Source organism: Juglans regia, chromosome 8 (assembly GCF_001411555.2).
Source record: "Juglans regia cultivar Chandler chromosome 8, Walnut 2.0, whole genome shotgun sequence".
NCBI classification, from domain to species: Eukaryota; Viridiplantae; Streptophyta; class Magnoliopsida; order Fagales; family Juglandaceae; genus Juglans; species Juglans regia.
In genome coordinates, this window is record NC_049908.1 from 9898674 (window position 1) to 9912955 (window position 14282).

The following is a 14282-nucleotide window of genomic DNA, read 5'->3' on the forward strand; positions in this document are numbered from 1 at the left end:
CAGTTGTTGACCTTTCCTGCTAGTTGGCTCGTCACGAGGGAGGTCGCGCAGTCAGGTGACTTATCCTGTGTGTTGACTCTTGGTGAGCTATGAGTAAAGTCAGGAGGTCCTTGACCTTTCCAGCCTATTAGCACATCACGAGGGAGGTTGGGTAGTCAATGACTTGTCCTATCTCTTGATCATTGGTGAGAGATAAGTAAGGTCGGGCAGTCCTGGACCTTTTTTGCCTGTTGACTCGTTACGAGAGAGGTTGGGTAGTCTGATGACTACTCCCGCCTCTTGATCCTCGGTGAGGTATGAGTAAGGTCGGGCAATCCTTGACCTTTCTCGCCAGTTGGCTCATCACGAGGGAGGTTGGGGAGTCAGGTGACTTATCCCACCTGTTAACTCTCAGCGAGAGATAAGTAAGGTCGGGCAGTCCTTGACCTTTCCCACTAGTTGGCTCGTCACGAGGAAGATCGAGTAGTCTGGTGACTTATCCCACCTGTTGACTCTCGGAGAGAGATAAGTAAGGTCGGGCAGTCTTTGACCTTTCTCACCTATCGACTCATCACGAGGGAGGTCGGGCAATCTGATGACTTGTCCCTCCTCTTGATCCTCGATGAGGTATGAGTAAGGTTGGACAGTCTTTGACATTTCTCGCTAGTTGGCTCATCATGAGGGAGGTCGGGTAGTTGGATGACTTTTTCTACCTAGTGACTCTCGACGAGGTATGAGTAAAGTTGGACAGTTCTTGACCTTTCTCGCCCGTTGGCTTTTGTTTCATCGTACTAAAAATGCAAATGTGGTTAGTATAAATAATCCAAATCACAAATGTGAGATTGGCAAACCTGAATTGCTTTGCTTGAGAGTGGTAAAGGTTTGTGGTCCGTCGGCGAGGCCCGCAGGCAGTCTTGCTTCAATAATAAAAGTCTAGAGTGCCTGCGATATTGAGCAGTCTATTTTGATGCAAACGGATTAAGATGCCTACACGGCGCCCAGGAGGAGCTTTGTAGTTGGTGTTTTACGTCACGTGGGTGATTTCATGCAAAATTTATTTCCCCAAGCGTGTAGTCACTCAGATTTTCATGGAACCTCAAAAAGTTTTTGTGGGAAAAATCTCCAAAAACTGAACTTATTAGTAAAAATAAAATTAAAATAACAAGCTTGAAAGAGACAAACCAAGACGATTTAGCCGATGCTTTGCTTGTATGAATTGGGTCTCATGGTTGAGCCTAGACGCCTGAGCAATTAAAGTGCACTATTTTTGTCTCCATGTTCCTGCTTATTTGCTTCGAAACAAAATTATTTGATTTATAATTTTTTGCACCCCTATGATGTAATGCCCATCCTTGTGGTGAGACTTTAGAAAATAATTTTAAAAAAGATATAGAAATTACTAAACTTTTTTAAAAAATTTCCTAAGAGAGAGTTTTGCAACATAATTCATTAAACTAAAATACAAGTCCTTTTACAAAATAAGATTAAATATATTACATAAAAGGCATAGGCTTCTGTCACTTCTTCCTTGGGCCATGTCTGTCTTGACGCTTCATTGTCATTTCATTCCTAGGTGGGGTACACAGAGAAACAAAATGAGTCGAATATTCAATAAGCATTACTTCATACGGTAAAAATATACTAACATAAATTTCATTCATGCATTTCTCATTCATGTACATACTTTACATAAAACGTTTTCTTTTCTTTAAAAACATTACAAGGTAAGGTTTTTCTTTTAAAAAGATTTGCATTTCTCAAAACAATTCTCACCCTGTACACTCTTTCATAAAACTAAAGCATTTCATACATCCAATAACTCTCATCACTTTTCCTTTGACCGGTATACACTGTTACGTCCCTTGTGTTAGGGTTAGCGCTATTTTGGAATCGATTCCGCCCGTGGCTGCGGGTTGGAAATCCTTCAATTAGGGGGTAGCACTGGGTGCACTACCAGTACTACTTCCTCGACATTGCAATCTGCCCAGTTCATTGGTATCATAATTCATTCATTCAGTCATGACCATTATGTAACTTCATACATTAAAACGTTCATTTCCTTTCAATCATTTCCTTTCCTTTCGTTCATTCCTTTCCTTTTCATTTTTTTCAGTCATCAGTCCATTTCATTTCATGAAACATAATTTCATAACATAAAGCATAAAACCTCATCATTTCATTTCATGAAACATAAATACAGTACATACTACAGATAACATCCATTCACATGCATACAACTATTCTTTCGATGCATAAAAAAGGGCTGCCAAAGAAGGCCATTACATACATGTATTTAAACATTAATACCTTAGCATAGATTCATAAAGTACTTTTATTCTAAGAAAAAATTTAATTTCCTTTCATTTCATAAAAGAACATTTTTGTCAAAAAAACATTTTATTTCCTTTTCATAAATAAAACATTTCTCTTTCATCTCATATCTTTTAGAAAATTCTAGAAGAGTATGAACATAATACTTACTTGGACTACATACTATTTACATTTAATGCAGTCCATTCATGTATGTGTTAGATGGCAACCTACATGCATACATAGCTTTATGTCATTTACTTTTTCATTTACATATGAAACTTAAACTTAGAACTTGCATATTAAAACTACTTCTAACTCTTAGTGCATTCTCTTACACATGGCCTTAACCTCCAATTGATTTTTTACTTAAACTTCCTCCACTTAAACTAGTCATTTTCCAAATAGCCTTCATCATCTATTTACTTGCGTACTTCTTCATAATGTTCATAATTGTACATACTTACACCTCTAGGTATTCATAATATTCAATCCATTTCACTTACACATGTCATCATCCAATCCTTGAAGCATAACCATTTTTATAAATGCTAAGTCTAAACTAGGAATCTAAAAGCCTAGCTTCATTTTCTAACTAATAAAGTGAGCTCACATGCTTCACTTTAACCTTCAAACCATCACTCAACAAACTTTACAAATTAGTCTCACTTAACCATTAGATCTCAACTACAAATACAATACCCATCCTCCACACAAACAATCCAATCCAACATCAACTTAAGTTATCATTCACTTCCTCACCTACAAACATATTACACAATCCAAACCAAACATACATATACAATTCACCAAACATACATGTGTCATACCCCTTCATCACCTAAGGTCAACATATAATCCATTTAAGTATCCACTTGTTCTTACAAACGCCATCCATACATAATACATGTAATATGTACAAATCTGTCAAATTCTTCCAAAAGTATCCTTATAAAATTCTATGCAACTTAATAACATTCATAGATCTCCACCATCTTACAACTATACATCATATATATCTCACACAACTAAAATGCAAGAAAACCAATTCGAACACAATTTGTCCATAACACAAACTCTTGCATACTTAACATACACCAACACAATTAAAATCATATAGCTTAATAAGCTTCATACACACCCACAACTAGTCATACAACCCAAAGCAAAATATCACTTCAATAATTAGTACCACATTCATATCATTCTATTCCATCCTTCCATACACCCCATGTATGTTAACCCAACAATACATACAACACATATACTCAATCCAAAGTCCAACTAACTCCTCCTAGAACAACCAACACAATCCCCACAATTTAAAATCTCCATATTTCACTTACAACTTCATTTCAATTCTAACCATACCCCACTTCTTCTCATTCTATCACAATCAATATATATATAAATATAAATCTGCATTTTCAAACACAATACTATCAACATCCATACAAACTACATAACATAATACTCTTTGAGGCGTAGAGATAGAATTTATACCACAATGTGAGGGCTTGAGCAGTGAGGGAAGCGTGTGGCTGAAGTGGTCTGAGGTATGCTCAGTAGTGGTGACCCTAGGTTTGGGCATGGGGATGATGGCTTGTGACTGTGGGGCTTCATGGTGCTAGTATGGTAGAGAGTCATCCCATACTGATGGTCGTGCTGTGAGGGCTTCTGTTATGTGTAGGCACCTTGGACGACAACTGGGCTTGCCGTGCATGTTGTCCCCGCCAATTCGCGGACGCATGTGCGTGGGCCTTCGACAGCTTGCTGCTCTTTGCCAGCACTGTGCATGACATGCACAACGCTCTGATCTGGCTGATTACCAGCAAAAGGATCCACCATCGTTATATCTTTGCCATGCAAGGTGACCACCCTCAAACCCCTTCGTGCTATAGGGGTGGTGGCTGGAGGTCCTACAATTTGTGCAACGAAAAAAAAAAAACTTAGTGGACGCCATGCACTCGTTATACACATTGTGCATGGCATGCACAGTGCATCTGTCACGTGCACAATGCATGCCATGCACTCCACCAATTTAATCTCCCTCTCTATTTTTTGTAACATCACGTGTGGCCTTGAAGCATAGTGTATGTCTGTTGCACACACTCCTTTTTTTTTTTTTTTCCTTTTTGCAGAAAAGTACTAATGAAATAAAAAATAACAAGAAAATAGTTGATTTGATAGGAAAAACTTATCTGGCTCCTAGAGACAATCTTATGAGCCGTGAAATTCTCCTACACCCCTTTTCGGCGTTAAGAATAAATCGATCCCATAGACGGCGCCAACTATTTATACCTTAATTTGCACAATAGACTAGAAGGAAGGAAAGAATGATCATTTGCCCACGTTGATGATTCAGGTTTTGATACAGTGATCTTCACTGTTCATTCATAAAATAAACAATAAGTAAGCAAATAAAAATAAATAAATAAAGATATATGGATCTACATGGTTTGACATAATTCTTATGCCCACGAGTTGTTTGGAGATGAAATCCACTATAATGGACAATTTTACAATCTCTAATGGCCTCACATATCTTACGGTACAATGAAAAAATTTAGGGAAGATCCTTTGGAGTCACTATGTGTGGTGAAGTTTGCACTAGGGAGCTTGTGTAGAGAGCCTATGTACAGTCCTTCAGATTTTTGGGGTCTCCTTCTTATATAAAGGTCTAGTTCCTTGAAGTGATTGAGTCCAACTTACTTTGTACAACTTTTTTCTTTTAGGAATTTGAATATCTTTCCTTTTAGGAGTCTGAATGTCAATCAACTTGTCTTATCTCTTTTTGGCTTTATCTTTAATGGCTAAATACTTTACTTTATCTCTTCCATTATTTTTAGCGATGGGCTGAACTCAATCAATTATATCCCAACAGTTGCCTGTGATTCTTAAAGTCGGTTTGCTCAATAAAAAGGTCTTGAGCATTTTCAAGTCAGTAATCTGTAGAATAAATTTTGAAAATTGGTCCATAGTTTTTTGTTTATTTTGTACTAAGTAGTGAAGAGCTCAGCTTGGAGAGATAGGCAGGACATGTACTCGACTCCATTAGGTGTGAGCACAGAGTTCTGCTTTGGCGAGAGATGTACTTGACCAAATTAGGTGTGAGATTGGAGCTCTATTTGTGCAGGAGATGTACTCGACCGCGTCAGGGGCGAGCGACAAGCACACCATGGACATATTTAATGAGTTTATGGTGAATGAAATAATATAGGTAAAATCAAGTATACTTAAATACTGACTCAATTTGATAAAAATCTGTTAGTTCCATTAATAGCTATGTAATATTAAGGTCAACTCATATAATCTGTGAGTGACTTGATTGATGTATTTATTTGACATAATGTTGCGTTAATACAAGACGAGTTTCAATAAGGACAAAAAAAATTTATTTTTTTATTGTTTTAATTTATTTTTTTATACCCTTACACATTTAAAAAAAATAAAATATCATTAAAAAATACTTAATCATTAAATAAACAAAAATGATTGTACTCAATCGAGATCCAACTATCGGTGAATAGCATTTTCCTTTAATCAATATAATCTGACAATGTCCATTGTATAGATGTTCAAAAAATCTTATTCAAATAAGGTAATGATACCCCTACGACGTTATACTACCGCTTTACTACGCATCAGACGTGTATTTAATTTTTCTATTTTTTTCTCTACAACACTGCCTACTTCTCTGCTCAAGTTTCCATCAATACCCTTATGTGTCAGAAGCTTTCAGCGAGACATTTTATTCAAAAAAAAAGATTGGTCTCTCTCCTGCCCAAAGCCCCCCGTGACTAACCCTCTCTCATCTGCTCTCTCTCTCTCTCTCTGCTCTCCTTCAGAAGCCCGTCCTTCTTTCATTTTCACTGGCTAGCAACCGTGCAATGTGCCGGTCGAGCCCACCTAGCCTAGACCTTCACCGCAAGCCTAGACCTCCACCAGAGTGGGAACAATGGCGCCGTTAAAGGTTTCAAAACCCACAAATCTCAGAGAGAGACCCCTTTACGTTTCCTTTCGTCTCCACATTTTCGTCTCCACCTCTCTCAAGCGCCTTCGAATGTGAGGATACTTCTCTCTCCATCTAATTTGCCTCTCTCTCTCTCTCTCTCTCTAACTTTCTTCTTGTCTTTCTATCTATCTCGAGTTTAGGCAATTTGGGAGATATCACAGCAGGGTGCTGCCGTCGTCATCGCCTCGCACAGCCCCCCCAAGCCTCCAGGTATTCTGATTCCTTTCGCATCAGTTTTTCCTTTAGGTGCTTGGTCATTCACCCCTTCAACAGCTTTTCTTTTGGTGTCCCTCCTTTCATTTGTGTTCCGTTGACATATAATCTGATATGTAGACAAATTCTCATAATGTAAGATGAAATAAATTTAATTTTTATATTGTCGCATCACTCAAATTGAAAAATTTATACCTTCTTACACAAAATGAAAACACTTTTAAACCCTCCTGTACTCGATTGTTTTAGTTTCCTCAAAATACAGTTGGTACATTTACAACTAAGAAAATAAGAAAAAAGGTACGATTGGGAAGTGAGAGGTAGTTTTCTTGAAGTAGAACTATTCATCTTGATGATACTGTGAAGGCAATCAAAATAAATAGAGGGATCAAATCTATTTTTGCTATGGCAGGTTATAGGGGGATTGGAGCTTGAGGAAAAGATCTAGTTTGAATCATAACTATCTTTTGAGTGGTCACTTATACTGCATCTTAGCTTAATAGAAAAGTAAAAAATGAAGAACTATAAACTTAGGTTGCTTTTGGATCAGTGCTTTGGTACCTCCTAACCCAAGCCGAAGTAATCTCATCTCACGTATGTAATTGCGTGCATCTCTCTCTCTCCAAATGTGAGATTCTCATATCCTCCTGCCTCAGCAACACAAGAACTATAGTTCTTGCTCAATTGAATGTCGACCATATCATTGTATTCTAATATTCTCTTGCTTGACTCATCCAACCTCTTATGACATCTAATATATCTTGGGTCAAGGATAACATGGGTCAAACAAAACTCTCCCTCGAAACCTAATATGGCATTAATCTTTGCCTTGCACCCATTATGTTCCATCGGTCTTGGTTTAAGAATATTCGACGTTGTACTTACATACGTGCCTTGACGGACACAAGCAATTGTGAAATACCTTATTTTTCCATCATCTTCGATTTTAGAACTTCACTTTGTCACATCGAACCCAACTTGCTTTGCATAACTTGTGCAGTGCCCTTGCTTCCTCAACTGATGAAAATGACATTCCTGCTCTTGGCTCTTCAACAACATCTTTATTTCCAACATTTTGTTCCATCCCTACATAGACATAACATAACAAATAAAGACAAAAAAAAAAGGCTTGCAAAGACAAAACATCAATAAAGCATGTAAAAAAAGTCAATAATACATCAAATACTGTATACATATAGCAAAAATACACACATCACACATCCAATGCATTTTCATATATATCATCATTGAACTTCATAGGAGGCAAATTTGAAGTTGTGAAATTTTCATTTATATTAACTTTGATTTAACTTTAATTATGGGTCAAAACATCTGGTTCATTGCGTGAAGTTAAAAAGTCATATTTAACTCTATTTTGTTTCACTTGTAAGTTAAATACACATACTAGATTTCCGGAAAAAATATGTATTAAAAAATATGCTTGTAAGCATAATTATCGTATTATTTAATTAGGATTTGTTTTAAAGTTAACTATATTTGGTTTCACTTGTAGATACATAAAAAAGTCCTATTTAACTTACAAGTGAATCAAATGTGTATTTTTTTCCCATACTTAATTTAACATTTGTATTAATTTTAGTTTAACTTTAATTATGCTTGTATTTTCTTATACAACATTCACTTGTACTGCAAAAATATTCAACTAATTATACAAGCAAAATGAGAATTACAATAATAAATTAAATTTACTTGTGAATAGTCAACTAATTACACAAGTAAAAATGATTAAATTTACTTTTGAATATTCAACTAATTAAATTAAACTAAATTTACACAAGTCCAAATACATCAAAAAATTCATTGTGAATATTCAACTAATTACACAACCAAAAATGAAAATTTCATTACACAAGCAACTGCCAACTGATTTGTTCATACCGCAGGAGGTGTGATGCGGAGGCACGATGGAGGTGAGACAGTTATCCTCACCACAGGTGGTGCATAGCGGAAGTGGGCTTGAGAGTTGGGCTTCTCGTCTGGGAATGTCATCTGGGCTCAATGTCATTTAGGCTTGACGTGTATGGGCTCTAGGGGTGGGCTTGCGTTTGGGCTTAGGGGTTCGGCTTCACGTCGTCTGGGCTCGACGGTGGCAATTCACAAAAATGAAACGGGAAATGGATGTTGTTCAAGCCGTTAGGAGCAAATGTGAGGAGAGAGAAAGAAGAGAAGGAGGGGCTCGGATGTTGTTTCGGCACCATTTGAAAAAAAAAATTCATGCTTTTGGCTTGGAGCAAAAGCTATTAAAAATTCAGTCAGAGTCAGTGAAGAGAAAGACTGCCAGAAAATAATCTTGTCAAGCAGCAGAAAAAGAAAAAGAAAATAAAAGTCATGTGGGACCACGTAGTAAACTGGTAGTACTGGGTGGTAAGTGTATCATAACCCGTAATGATAGGGTTACTACTCTATTACTATTCTTCTACTACTCAAGTGCATTTCAAGTTTTTTTTATTTATTTTTTTTATCATTTTCTTTGAAGTATTTCTTTTAACATCCTTAATTATTAAGAAAAAATTAAAAAAATATATAATTTTACTAATACATACTTCCTTAATCATTAAGTAAAATAAAAAATTAAAAAAAAAAATCCAATACAAAAAAAATAGTAGATGTGTAGTAGTAGGGTAGTAACCCTACCATTATTCTAAAATAAACGGTAGAAGCATGTAGCCAAATCGGCTATAGTGTTTGATGTATGACTCTACCGAAAGTGATTGATGTAAATTCCAAACAAGTGACGTGTAACCCTCACAACACCCATAATCAATCTCTCATTTAATACTCTCATTTTATAAGTGTATGATCGATCTTGTACGTATAAAAAATGAATTTTTAGTAACTATTAGTCCTTTTTCGTTGTTTACGTGGCAGAAAATACATAGAGTTTTACTATTTATAATTAGGGTTGTTCATTCAGATTCCAACCCAGGAATCTAGGTATACTCGGGCTGGAACCCGGATGAATCCGGGTTTACAACCGAGAACCCGGTTTTTTTTTTTTATATATATTTTATAGTTTGAATCTTTTGATATCCCACAGTTTCAACCCCAATGAATGTATGGCATGAACATCTTTGATCTAGAGGCATGGAGGAAGACAAACATTAGCCTTGCATATCATTACGTACTGACGTCCTTAGTAATATCAAACAAAATTGGAATTATTGATGTCGTATTTCGCGGGCCTAGGCAACTTCACGCCGGCAGTATTCAAGCAATCACCTGCACAATAACTAAGGGGGGACCTTGGGTTTCGTTGATCCTTTGATACTTAAGTCAGTAATGGTGATGGAGATAATAAACAGTAATGGAGACAAGAATCTAAGGTGATAGTGATTGATTACGTTATCTGTTGCTGGTAGTGCCTTATTTATAGATACCGACCAGGTCTCCACCATAGTGGGGTGTTGCATAGTAGGAGATAACATGCTTGTGCTGTTGATTCGCCGAGCTGCTCCTGTGTCGTCACCTTACCGAGCTGTGAAGTACTCAGGGTCGCTATGCATTGCTCAAGCCTTGGGCCGCATTAAATGCGGCATGTCTTCTGCTCTATTCCGCATCAAATGCAGCATGTCTTCTGTCCCGAGTCCCTTTCCTCTCATTAGTGTTGGGTATGATCCGCCATAAATCCTCTCCTCTGGTGATGAGTGTTATGCTCTTTCCTTCTCAAGCCTTGCCATGGCTTGTGTGTCCTGTCCTGTTAGCATGATCCGACTCGGGTCTCCTTCCTGAGCCCTGATCCAGGTGCTATTGTCTGACCTAGCCCATATTATGCATCTGAACCTTAATCCAGCCCATGTCTTTGGCCCGGTTCAACCCAGACCTTATAACTAGGTTGTAACTTGGGCCCTGCTCTGGGCCCAATGTAAGAGATTTTCCCCCTTCACAGTACCCCGTGAATTTTTAGTACATTTGTGGACTGAAAATTCTAAGATTTCTTTTCTGTCTTGGTTATACAAAAGATGAATGGGCACTCGCCCATTCACTATTGATGTGAACCGATCTCTCCATAATCATTAACGTCATTCCCATTTAATTAAGGTTGCTTTCTGGCATGCCAACATTGCCCTGGATTGGTTCGTTCCACGTACGCGTGCGATTGGTAAATGTCACTCTGTATCCCTATAGCCGAGGCGTCCTTTCGAATCTTGTGCCAAAGTTTCAAATATCTAACCCTTCCATCACGCCGTTCTTATTTACTTCTTCTTCCTCATTCCTTGATCTCTTCCTTCTTTTCCATCTCCGTCTCGTCCTCCTCCTTTGCTTTTCTGAAGACCTAAAAGTTTCTCCAATTCTCTCATCGACTCTCACCATGACTAAATGAATTGCGAACAGCTCTCGATTCAATTATTAAGCTGGGAAACGGTAGACGTTAGTTATGACTAGTAACGAACTTCGTTTGTCTCGTAGAGAGTTCCTCATTCCTCTGGAACTATTTTGGAACTCCCTCAACCTTGCGTTACAATGGTGGACGAGGAGGGCCTGTCGACAAAAGTGGCCCTTTATCCTCACATGTTTTTCATTGGACTGCGTCTACCATTTTGTTGTCTGGTGCATGATATTCTGGATTTCCTGAAACTTGCTTCAGCGTAACTCCTTGGCATTTAATCATGGCCATTGTGTGGCCTTTCAAATTGTTCTAAGGGGCTCAGAAGATTACCCCGATCTAACTGTTTTGGAGTTTTTGACTGTGTATCAAATCAATCGGCTTGATGGGAACATCTGTAGCTTCCAATCTTACTTTGCCAAAAAACGCTTCACTATTTTGGAGAGGCGTTATTCTTCAATAAAGGATTGACACCAGCGATTCTTCTTTGTTAGGGGCTCGGACTGGGAATGCCCAGAGAGAGAGCACGAATATAAAGATTAATGTTGGGTGTGATCTGCCATAAATCCTCTCGTCTGGTGATGAGTGTTATGCTTCTTCCTTCTCAAGCCTTGCACGTGCCTTGCGTGTCCTGTTCAAGCCTTAATCGAGATGCTATTATATGACCCAGCCCATATTATGCATCTGAACCCTAATCGGACCCATGTCTTTGGCCTGGTTCAACCCAGACCTTATAACTAGGTTGTAACCTAGACCCTGCGAAGGGGAAAAACTGCTCTGGGTCCAATGTAAGGGATTTTTCCCCTTCTCAATACCCCGCGAATTTTTAGCACACTTGTGGACTGAAAATTCTAAGATTTATTTTCTATCTTGGTTATACAAAAGATGAATGGGCACTCGTCCGTTCACTGTTGATGTGAACCGATCTCTCCATAATCATTAATGTCATTCCCAGGTCCGTTGATCCTCTGATACTTAAGTCAGTAATGGTGATAGAGATAATAAACAGTAATGGAGACGAGAATGTAAGATGATAGTGATTGATTACCTTGTCTGCTGCTGGCAGTGCCTTATTTATAGTTACCAATCAGGTCTCTACCATAGTGGGGTATTGCATAGCAGGAGATAACATACTTGTGTTGTTGATTCACCGAGCTGCTCTTGTATCGTCACCTTACCGAGCTATGAAGTACTCAGGTTTGCTGTGCATTGCTCGAGCCTTGGGCCACATTGAATGAGGGCATGTCTTCTACTCTGGGTTGCATTGAATGTGGCACACCTTCTATCCCGAGTCCCTTCCCTCTCATTAATGTTGGGTGTGATCCGCCGTAAATCCTCTAGTCTACTGATGAGTGTTATGATCCTTCATTCTCAAGCTTTGCTTGTGTCTTGCGTGTCCTACCCTATTAGCATGATCCAACCCGAGTCTCTTGCCTGAGCTCTGATTCAGATGTTATTGTCTGGCTCAGCCCATATTATGCATCTGAACCCTCATCCGGCCCATGTCTTTGGCCTAGTTCAACCCAAACCTTATAATTAGGTTGTAACCTAGGCCCAATGTAAGGGATTTTTCCCCCTTCACAAGAATGATCAAAGATTGTTCATTTGTAGCAAAGATTATTAATACATTCGCGACACAAAAGTGGGATTTAGTATTTCTATTTTCCTCAAAACTAACATCCTTTAGTTGCTGAGGAAGGGCATTTTCTCAGTGGTAAAGTATTCTCTGTGAGGTTGTTTGCTAAATTGAAGATCATGAGTCTTGGGCTATGTTTGGTAGATTACCTCGCAGTCTTTGTTCAAGAAACCAAAAAAGAAATTCAGATGAGTCCTATGTCTGATGAAAAGGACAAAAAAAAAAAAAAAGGACCAGGTTCCGAATTGTAAACTTGGGTTTCGATTTTACAACCTGGTATCCGAATTGGGTCAACCCAGGTTCTAGCCCGGAATCCGATTTCCCAGGTTCCGGATGAACAATCTTATTCATAATTCTCACACACTACATTTTTTTAATTTTGTTTTTCTTAAACTATTTGAATTTTTTTACTCATCATCTATACACTACACATATGATAAGAAAAAAAAAATTAAGTGTGATGTGTGGTGCATAAAGATAATGAGTAAGTTTTTTCAAATAAAATATATAAACTGCATGGGTCTAGCAATTGACGATCATGACCACAACAACAAATTAAAGCTAGTTGGGCCTTTAATTTCCACTTGTGATGAATTTGCACAGGTCAGCTGCATGAGATTATGAGTAATACTATATGCAGTTGTGGAGTACGTAAGCGCCATACAGTCATTTTAAAAAATAGTAGGATCCACTATTAGAAAGTTTTTTTTTTTTTTTTCATGTGGGTCATGTATTTATTGATTTTTTTCAAAGTGATTATACGATGCTTATACACTTACGACTGCAAATATCATTTCTCAAAGAGATATGATGCCAGATTAAGATTGTGCAGAAAGAATGAATCCATAAATCATTTGCATGGGGAAAGCACTAAACTATTGCTCAAGTTTACAAATGAAAAATACTTTAATCACAAAAAAATTATATAAAAATAAAAGATGTGATTTAATGTAGTATAAAAATACCGTCAAAACAAAACCTTAGCCTGATCCTAGCTAACTAATTCTTGTAGGTACTTTCTTTTTAATATTTTGTATATTTAGGAGAGGTTTGAATAGTAAGTTGAGTTAAGATGAGATGAGATGAGAGTTAAAAGTTGAATAAAATATAGTTAGAATATAATTTTTTAATATAATTTTTGTTTTGAAAATTGAAAAAATTTAATTGTTTATTATATTTTATTTGAAAATTTGAGAAGATTGTAATGATTAGATGAGATGAATTAAGATGGTTTTTGAATCAGGTAATGATAGGTACCCTTACACATCTTTTACTGCTTTATTATTCAATTCTTTTTTCCTTTTACTCTTTGAATCTGGATTAAAAATTTCAGAACATGAACTTATTGCATAATTTAGAAGAAAATAAATTCAATCAACTAACGTAATCATGTAATTTAATTAAAAATAAATTTAATTTTATAAAAACTGACTTTTTAGTCAGTTTTTATAAAATTAAATTTATTTTTAATTAAATTATATGATTATATTAATTGATTGAATTTATTTTTTTTTAAAATTATGTAAACAGATAATGTTCTAAAATTTTTAATTCAGATTTAAATAATAAAAAGAATAAAAAATAATTAAATAGTAAAATAAGAATAAAAAAAATATAAGAATATCGTTACTATTTTGAATCCTAACAAGTAACAAGGCATTGAAGAACCAGTAGTACGACAACCTCAATGGCATTTACTTCGCAACCCGGCTATCTTGTGATAATTGGCTGGCTTGCATGTGATCTTGACTTGGGAGATAAGAATTAGATCATGGGTTCGACCC